The sequence below is a fragment of the Myotis davidii genome, unplaced genomic scaffold, assembly GCF_000327345.1.
Source record: "Myotis davidii unplaced genomic scaffold, ASM32734v1 scaffold277, whole genome shotgun sequence".
In the NCBI taxonomy this organism is placed as follows: Eukaryota; Metazoa; Chordata; class Mammalia; order Chiroptera; family Vespertilionidae; genus Myotis; species Myotis davidii.
Genome location: NW_006289214.1, coordinates 2,889,195 through 2,899,572, shown reverse-complemented (window position 1 = coordinate 2,899,572; position 10,378 = coordinate 2,889,195). Strand labels below are relative to the sequence as shown.

At 37.5% G+C, this 10,378-nt stretch overlaps 1 pseudogene; it reads right to left on the bottom strand.

Annotated features, from left to right (window-relative positions):
• Positions 1-6,692: 6,692 nt before the first annotated feature.
• On the bottom strand, positions 6,693-9,058 carry LOC102758365 (annotated as a pseudogene).
• Positions 9,059-10,378: the final 1,320 nt, after the last annotated feature.

Below are 10,378 nucleotides of genomic sequence, written 5' to 3'. Positions count from 1 at the left end.
AGTATGTGTTAAGTAAGTTAAAAGTTAAGAGCAAAATATATTTTTGAAATATTTATCTCTATAACAACTGTACTAATTAAAAGAATAATTTTATTACTTTTAATGGCTTGATAATGGAACAGAACTTGGACTTAAGTTTTTGGGAACAGTATTTTTTTTTTCATAAATAGTGAGACATTTTATTGAGTGACTAAAAATGATAACGTATCTAGAAAACAGTTTATTAGCCTACTAAATCTTAATATTATAACATTAAATTATCCAAATAATTGATTTAATTAGACATCTGTATCTACAGAACAAAGACCCACTATCTTTTACCAACTATTTAAACATTAATTAAAATATTTTTCTAAAACATTTCTTTTCACACAAAACATTACAGTGAGTTAATCATAATTCTATATATTTACAGAGATAAATTAATATTGCATGGGTCATATCTGTAGTAAAAACTAAGTAATTATAATATGTCCTTCTGATGGGATAAAATATCTATAGAGAAATAAATATGTAAAAAGTAAGTGAATCAAAGAATGAATAAAAATTTCTAGAAACGGCTTTATTATTTGCCAGAACATACAAAGCTTTGGGTTAACAATTAGTTTTGATAGCAGTTTTTAAATAAAACATCTTCAAAATGTTGAAAACAGAGCTGCAATAAAAAAATGAAAAGAATGCCAATCAAAACAGCGAATCTGGTTGTTAACATAGAAATTCCTAAACAACTGTGTGTTTTTTTGTTTGTTTATATTTGTTTTATTTTTCAGTGAAAAAATCAGAATCCTTTTTTCAAGCTCAATACTGCTCTTTGCACAGGAGACCAAAGTGCTCCAAACAAGAGTGGCATATAGAATACTTTCTTATAAGAAAGTTATATAACTGTTCAGTTTCTTTATTCAACTCATTTAATTTGTGATTCCTAGTATTTGTGCATTTTTTCCTGTAATAACAACCATCAGTTATCCGCTTAATATAAAATTCGACCCTGAAATCATGTCTAACTCAATGCAATTGAAAATAATTTTCTGCCTATTGGAGATTTCAGCCCAGACAACAATTTCTCCCTATGAAGAGGAATGCAATTCCCTCAGGCCGAAGCCCTGAGAAGCCTGAGGCTTAAATAGAATGGATATATTTTTTCCTCCTCTTCGTATTGTTTCTTGCTAAAATAGCACACTTGTCAAAGCTATCTAAATGTGTAGATCCAAAGACAGGCAAGAAAGCTTCAGCTTGATACTTCAGCTCTAGTCCCAGTTCCTCTCTTGGTATGTTTGGTTCAAAGATATCAAAGCTAACTTGCCTTTTATTGATATAAACAGGAACAAAGAAATGTGAGGCTTATTGGAACTATAAAAGACTACAAAAATTATGTACATATGTGAAAAGTTTTCTGTCTGCTAGTGCCAGAATTCTAGAATTAATTATCCATTTTCATGAATTTGAAATCTATAAACAAAGGGAAGGGAAAACTTTGCATATCACTTATCACACACAAAAAAAATGAGGCCTTATTAACATTATGACATCTAGTGCGGAAGAGCATTGTCACAAAAGCTTTGTTAAAAATGTAGTCTAAATTAGTCTGACCCTATCTTGGTTTAACATGCATGGCCTATTCCGTTTTCTGCTTCAGTGGAGTCCTGCATACATTAAAATATTTAGTGTAGGCCACCAGTGCTTCTCAAAGGGTTATCTGTGGATGGTTTGCGTCACAATAACCGGGGTGCCTGTTTAAAATGCAAATTTAAACCTTCATTGTAAAGGCCAGAAATATCCATGTTTAAAAGGTCCACAGATAATTCAAATATGTATAAATGCTTGAAAACTATATAAATAGGAGAATTACAGAGCACAGAGTATAGCAGTGGGCATAGCAGTATACTACATATCTGTATAGAAACCAAATACAGTTATTACTTTCACTCTGAATATCATTTAGCTCGTTTGTGTATGTGTGGGTATGTCTATATTTTTTTCATTCATAATCAAGGAAAATAAAGACGATATTTATTGTTATTTCAGTCCTCAAGGATCACACACTCATGTAGGAGGAGTAGAAGGATAAACAGTTAAATTATAATATTTATGTAAACTAAGCACAGAGTATAGCAGTGGGCATAGCAGTATACTACATATCTGTATAGAAACCAAATACAGTTATTACTTTCACTCTGAATATCATTTAGCTCGTTTGTGTATGTGTGGGTATGTCTATATTTTTTTCATTCATAATCAAGGAAAATAAAGACGATATTTATTGTTATTTCAGTCCTCAAGGATCACATGTAAGAGGAGTAGAAGGATAAACAGTTAAGTTATAATATTTATGTAAACTGTAGATTAACAAAGGAAGGGTGACAATATCTAGGTGTAACATGACTAAAATTCACTCTGAATGCTATATTTGAACTAATTTTTGATGACTGATCAGGACTTTGTGAGATGATGGTACATATCAAGAAGACAACAACAGGTAGAAGAGAGCAGAAACCTGTCAGCAGGCACTGAGCATCAACTGAATAACACATTTTAAAAATGAACAGAATGTGGTTTGTAAGAGATATGAAGTGAAAAAAAAGGGATAAAACTGCACACTGAAGTATGGTTGGATTTTTCTGCACTATTCTCAGTTCCTCTTACCTGGTAAATTTTTGTCAAAAGCTAAAGAAATCCTTTATTGGTATATATAGATAAAAAGAGATAGATCGGTATTTAGATAAATTGATAGGTGATTGATAAATGGTGCGAGCTGAAATCTCAAATACTTAGTTTTGCCCTCAAAACTTTTCTTTGGAAAAGCACTGTTATTTATATTGGGAGGTGGCTGGATCTAAAATTTATAGCAAAATTAATATTAGATGTGCATAAATTACTTATTTTTATTAATTCAGACAATTTTTTTTAAAAAAAACAGCTTTATTGAGGCTTAATTGATATACAAAAACTGCACGTTTAAGTGGCGGGAATGCAGACTGGTGCAGCCACTGTGGAGAATAGTATGGCGTTTCCTCAAAAAAATTAAAAATGGAACTCCCATTTTACCCAGTAATCTCACTTCTAGGAATTTATGCCAAGAAACCAGAAAGACCAATCAGAAAGAACATCTGTACCCCTATGTTCATAATAACACAATTTACAATAGCTAAGATTTGGAAACAACCTAAATGCCCATCAGCAGATGAGTGGATGAAAAAGCTGTGAGACATCTACACAATGGAGCACTACACTGCTGTAAAAAAGAAGGAACTCTTTACCATTTGCAACAGCATGGATGGACCTGGAGAGCATTATGCTAAGTGAAATAAGCCAGTCAGAGAAAGATAAATATCACATGATCTCATTCATTTGTGGAATATAATGATGATCATAAACTGAGGAACAAAAATAGATGCAGGGACAGAGAAGCATTGAACTAATTGTCCAACTTCAGTGGGAAGGCAGGGGAGGATTGGGGGAGGGAGGTAAGAGATCAATCAAAGGACTTGTATGCATGCATATAAGCATAACTAATGGACACAGCCACTAGGGGGGTGAGGGCATGTGTCGGGGGGTGGGAGTGGCCAGGGGGAGGTCAATGGGGGGAAAAGGAGACATATGTACTACTACATGTAATACTTTAAACAATAAAGAAAATTGATGAAATACTGTGGCAGGCAACATCACCTGCCTAGGTAACAACCTCAGCTGATTCATTTCTGGGATGAGAAATATTGACCAAATTTGCCATCCTATTCAAATATATTTCAGTGAATTTAATTAGGATATTTATGAGCATAGTTTCGGTAGTTGTTAATTTTATCTGAAAAGACCAGCAATCAATTCATGCATTCTTGTTTTCTTTTCTATTTTACTCATTAATATCTAATCATTCTCTTTTAATAATTCTCAAGGTAGGCACGGTATACTCAAAATAAAATGATTTTGAAGGTAACAATACATGATTTCTGGTATTTATACTTACGTATATCCTTTATGATTCAATTCATTTTAATAAATGTTCGTTGAATATCCAGCATTGACCTTGACACGTAAGACAATGAACTAAGAAAAGCTGATTCTCATAAAAATAAAAAAAGGTCTAGAAAGAAAACAGAAAAATATATAAATGAGCCATTGATAAGTGCTATGGAGAAAAGTAGGATAAGGAAGATACAGAAGGTGCGGGACACTGTGTTATATGTGAGGTCAGGAAACCCTCTCTTATAAGGTGACAGTGATGTAAACTTGAAGACATTGAAGGAGCATGCGAGGCTCTTATCAGAGTAAAAGACTTTCAGGCAGAAGTTACAAAGCAAACTCTCAGAGATGAAAGCCACCCTAAAAAGGCTGATGAATCAAACAGAGGCCAATGTAATGAGGGCAGAAAAAGTAAAAGGACAGTGGGCATTAGAGAGATTACATGGCTATCCAGAGGCTGCGTGACACAGGGCATAACAGGCACCTGGTTTATTTTTCATCCCAATAGTGATAGCTTTTGAGTCCAGATGTGATACTCTGTATCTTACTTTTAAAAATATGGGGAGCCCTAGCTGGTTTGGCTCTGTGGATAGAGCATTGGCCTGCGAACTGATAAAGGACAGTGGGCATTAGAGAGATTACATGGCTATCCAGAGGCTGCGTGACACAGGGCATAACAGGCACCTGGTTTATTTTTCATCCCAATAGTGATAGCTTTTGAGTCCAGATGTGATACTCTGTATCTTACTTTTAAAAATATGGGGAGCCCTAGCTGGTTTGGCTCTGTGGATAGAGCATCGGCCTGCGAACTGAAGGGTCCCGGGTTGGATTTTGGTTAAGGGCACATGCCCAGGCTGTGGGCTTAATCCTCAGTGGGGGGGTCGGAGGATCGGCAAGAGGCAGCTGATCAATGAGTCTCTCTTATTGATGTTTTGATCTCTCTCTCCCTCTCCCTTCCTCTCTGAAATCAATAAACTATATATATAAAAAATAAAAATATGGGGAAAGAAAAAGGGACATCTGTAATGCTTCCAACAATTAAGATAAATTCTTAAAAATAACAGTTCCATTGTGTAAAGTATAATTATTAAACCTCAGCTAGGTTCTTGATATGCCTAGAATTCATTAACATATTTCTGTATTCCACTTATTATTTTATTCTCCTTGAAAATTCCTCAACACTCCTTCTCTCCTCCACCCTCCAGCACCTTCTTTATCATATTATTCAGAGTAATAATTTCATTCACTATCATATTTAAGCATTGGGACCTTCTGAGGATAATTTGGGCACACATGTACCCCCACACATTTACTTACCTCTGTGATCATAACTTCTGCCTGCTTTTCTGTTTTTCTGTGTTAATGGTCCAAACTAACAAAAGCCAGACCTCCCAGCAGTGTTCTAATGATGCCCTCACTTTTGGTTTACTCAAAAATGTTGCTTCGCCAAAACCAGTTTGGCTCATTGGATAAAGCATCGGCCTGCGGACTGAGGGGTCCCGGGTTCGATTCCGGTCAGGGACATGTACCTGGGTTGCGGGCACATCCCCAGTGGGAGATGTGCAGGAGGCAGCTGATTGATGTTTCTCTCTCATCGATGTTTCTAACTCTCTATCTCTCTCCCTTCCTCTCTGTAAAAAAAAAATCAATAAAATATATTTTTTAAAAAAATGTTGCTTCATTAAATTCTTTCTTCTTTCTTTGGCATCAATATTTTCTCTCTTCATTGGATAATTCTCATCATCATGCAATATGAGGAAATTTCCCTCATCCTTAAAAAAATGTATAACAGTTTTGATTCCACTTCTATTTAAAGTCACCACTCTTAAATCTCTGCTTTTCTTCATTGTAAAGCTAAAAGAAATAGTCTCACTGACAACCTTATATTTATTTTCCCCCCAGTTTAGTTTTGAACCCATTCCAAACAAGGGAATTCATCCCACTAATAAATGATTGGGGCTTGGTATAGCAGTAGAGGTCATGAATATTGTCAGATTCTTTATGTAGATCAAAGGCAAAGATGATAAAATTGGGATTTTAACAATGTGAAGAGTCAAGAAGGCCAGATGCTGCTAAAACTCAAGCCTTACCTCTTCAGTGCTCTCGAAGGACTTTGCACTCCCAGTATCTTCATTCCCTCCCTGAAGCCTTTCTCTGAAAAACAGTTACAGAACCCTGAGAGCAGTCTTCATCCAATTGAAAAATTCAAAATATATCACCTAAGGAAATGTTAAAGTGATCATTAAACTTGAAAGATAAACTTCAGCAAATACAAAGATCTTCAGTTAAAAAATATGTCTATTAACTGAAAAAGATATGTCCTAATGTCTCTTGTTAATAGAAATGTTTATAACACAGCAGGAAGGAAGATAACATGGAATGTTTTAGAAAACATAATGCCAGAAAGTGAAATAGGTTGGAAAATTGAAGAAGAAAACAGGTGTGTGGGGATAAAACTTTCATAGCATGAATGTAGAATGATTTTCAAAATGGGATAATTTCATATACATATATGTATATATATATTTAAATAAAATAAATGGCTATTTCCTCTTCTTCAACATCTAAAGAAACAAAGAGTTGGACTTTTCTCCCTTTTTCATTGTTATAATGTATGATTCTCAATGCCATGTGCCATTTCTTGAGTTATTTCTTGTGTTAAATTGCAATGTTCCCTTATTTTGGAAAGTGTTTCATACATGTCCTTTATTCTGGGACTCCAGAGGGATGCTTTAGGCCATGAGAAACACAGCTTTTCAGAATCGCCGTCCTTGCACTGTCTCTGCTGGGTGCACATCTCCACCACTCGGAGATGGACAGCTTAAGTCCTACCCCCCAGGCTCCGGACCACTGTTGGCTGAAGGTCTGGATCTGAGCTTTTCAAGTTGTCCTGGGTTAGTATCACAGTGGAGTCTTTGTCTCCTTGTGAAGGGCTCCTGGGTGGAAATCATTTCATGTTCCCTCTGTAGTCCTGGGAGTATTGGCTGTGCTGTTGTCTGAGGTAGAAAACCCTGGTGTTTGCTGGTTCACTTGGCTTACTCTTCACTTTAGTGCGATTTCACTGGATTTTTTCGATTTTTGCAGCCTTTCTTCTAGGGCCTCTAGTTCTTCCTCCAGCTGCTGGGTTTCCTCCTTTACTGCCATGAAGGGTCTGTGACTGACTGTCAGGGCTGCAGTCCCTTCTCAAAGAGGTTATACATGCCACTCCTAAACTCGTACATGAAGTCACATGGTGTTGTGGGGAGGAGAAGGGTTCCCTGTGTGACTGTAAAGAGAGGTTCATGTAGTCAGCCAATTCTTCCACAGGTGAGTCCAGAAAGAATATGTTCTTTCTTGAATTTTGAGTTCTCACCTCTCCTTTTTGCTGCTACATAGGAAGTTCTCAGATTGGCAGGATAAATGTGATATTGCATGTGAATCAGAAACCATCCACCGAATTCAAACACACAGGGAAATTGTTCCATTAACTTCCAGACACACTCAACGAATAGTCAATAACTGGAGGGATTTCTTTTGGATCACCTTCTGGATTGCCATATCTGGGACTAGACTTATGACCAAAGGAAATCCAGTCTTTTTCAATTAATATCACGAAGCCCTTCAGAGTCTGGTCGTGCTGATCCACAGCTGCACAGACCTGTTGCCACCATCTGAACAGTGAACAAGCACACTCACCCCTTCCTCTGTACAGCCTTGGCAATGGACATTCCTGCATCCATCGCGGCCTTAATGTGCTCATGGAGGGGGGGGGCGGATTTAAGTTCGCACAGTTCAAGCATTTTCTGCACACTGCTCCTCATGACATTGATGTTCCCTATCCTGATAAATTGGAACTTGATGTTGGAATAATTGTCTACATTCTGGTAGCCCTTCCCTTTAGGATGGTGTGCCATGGAGTTACTTTTTAGCTGAGTGTCAATGATGCAAAGGAAGTCACTTCCTAGACTGGCTTCTCTGGTAGCCTGGACTATCTGCTGGTCTTTCAGGCTCAGGGCACTGAAGCTGGACAGGGGCTGGCTGCTCCTGCAGATGGAGGGGTGGTTACCTTTATAGTAGTCAAAAAGGGCAGGGAATCACTGTGGTCTGTTCCAGAATATGTAACTCCCCACTATCGTACTGTGGCCAACCTGGGAACCTACGGTGTGGTAGGGTAAGAATCACAAACTGGAGTCTATTCGTATTATCGAGCTGCCAATAATCGTTAGGGAAGCCCATGTGCTTGTATTGTTCAGTGAGATTGAGAAGCATCAGCCTTGTTCTCCTTCTTTCTCCAGCTCAGGGTTGAATGAAAAGGAATATAACTCCTTATGTTTGGCCTTGCACAGTGTATGAGAGATGCATGCATCATGGCGATCTCTCTCCTACTGTTTGATGAGTTGTAACAGGTGAAAGTTATGGCAAGAAAAAAAAACACAGGACACCAGTACAGTTGTTGACTGTTTTAATGGTGGAAATCTGGCTGTGAAGAATCCATGATTCCTTTTTTGTTTTGTTTTGTTTTAAAATCTTTATCTTGGAAAGTATTGCTTAGGTCAGTGATGGCAAACCTTTTGAGCTCGGCATGTCAGAATTTGAAAAACCCTAACTTAACTCTGGTGCCGTGTCACATATAGAAATTTTTTGATATTTGCAGCCATAGTAAAACAAAGACTTATATTTTTGATATTTATTTTATATATTTAAATGCCGTTTAACAAAGAAAAATCAATCAAAAAAAGGAGTTCTCGTGTCACCTCTGACACGTGTGTCATAGGTTCGCTATTGCTGGCGTAGGTCCTCCTTTTGCCCTCATTAACCTCTTAACCTCTTCTAGCCCTTTCCCTTCCCCCCCCCAACCCCCCGCTCCCGCGGCCCTCACCACCCCATTGTCCTTGTCATAGAAATATGAACAAACTGTTGAACTTCAGAGGGAAGGCAGGGGAGGGTGGGTGGGAAGAGATCAACCAATCAACTATCTTTCTTTTCTTGGGTCTGGTGCATTTTCCACAGATAAACATGAGTAGTCGTCAAATGCAAAGTACCTAGGGCTGCTTATTTTAGAAGACATTTGATCTGTCAAGTGGCAACTTTCGACCTTGGGTGTGCAGAGGCGCTCCATGGAGGGCCCACATCTGCAAGGTCCCTGGGGGACAGGGCCTCATGCACTTACCTGCAGCTACAGTGTGCAGATCTTACTGGAGACGGTTTACAAATACCCCCAATTTCCTCCTTTATAAGTGTGATAACTCTAGAACTTATTTTCTATTCTATTTTACAAGGTTTCTCTGCAGAGATAGTTCCAACTGCTGAAATCTGGCTTTCAAACTCATGTTTTATTTGCCGCCTTACTTTAGACTGTCTTACTTTCTTGCAGTTTGTCAATGATTGATAGACATCGCAAATACATTCTTGTTCTAAAATCCTTGTCTCAGGGTCTGCTTATGGAAAAACACAAAGCTGTGTGATATTCTTAGGTTTCAAGCATGGGAGAGAGTAAGCTGGAAAGACAGAAGTATCCTCAAAATTAAGTTTACTGCCATGAGCAGAATTAAAACAAACAAAATGTTACAGAAACATTGATTCATGTCTTGGCAGCTGAAGGGTATATATTGTACAAATTCTTTCTACATTTTAAGCATATGGTTAACATCAAAAGGGGGTAAGGATTGGATCCCTAGGGAGTCTCCACATAAGGCCCTGGGAATGGAGGGGGTGGAGGATTATTTGAATTTCTATGATAGGTATGACAAGAATATCTCTGATATGTTCAGTATAGAAACAGTCAACTTACTGCACATTGCTACAGCCAGAGCGAGATATATGAAGCACCATGACATTAAACAAAGTCAGAGAAGACTGGGATAAGTCTTGGCAAAGGTTTAAAACCGGTGCTTATTATGAGAGTGTAGCCTGACAGCACTGACAGTTCCAGATCTTGTGTGGGAAATTTATTTCTTCAGCCTCAGCTGTCATTGCCTGCCAGCGACTTCCCTGCTGCCGTAAACTTTCACTCTTTGTTAGACATCTAGAGTGGCAGGTGAAAAAAAAAAAGAGTGATTTAGATTTTTCAATAAAATAAGGCAAGTTCAAAGCATTGAACTGGCAGCTTTGCTTCTGAAGAAATTTTTGCTGCTAGAGTTGGTTACAAAATTGAGCTCATAATAAAACTGGTGGGGTAAAGTCTTGATAAATTATTTCTAAAGGTGTCCAGGACACACACACACACACACACACAATGATCTGTGTTACCAATCATTAAATTCATTTTCCATATCTAGAGAAATTAGGTACTAATGCTTGGTCTTTGGTATTTGATGACTATCCTTGTACCCCTATGGCAATTTCAATTTAGTTTTAATGTAAAGACATTAAATCATAATCTAAAAGAGGAGGATGGATAATAGCAAATAATAAATAAATATTTACAAATTCCTCTTGG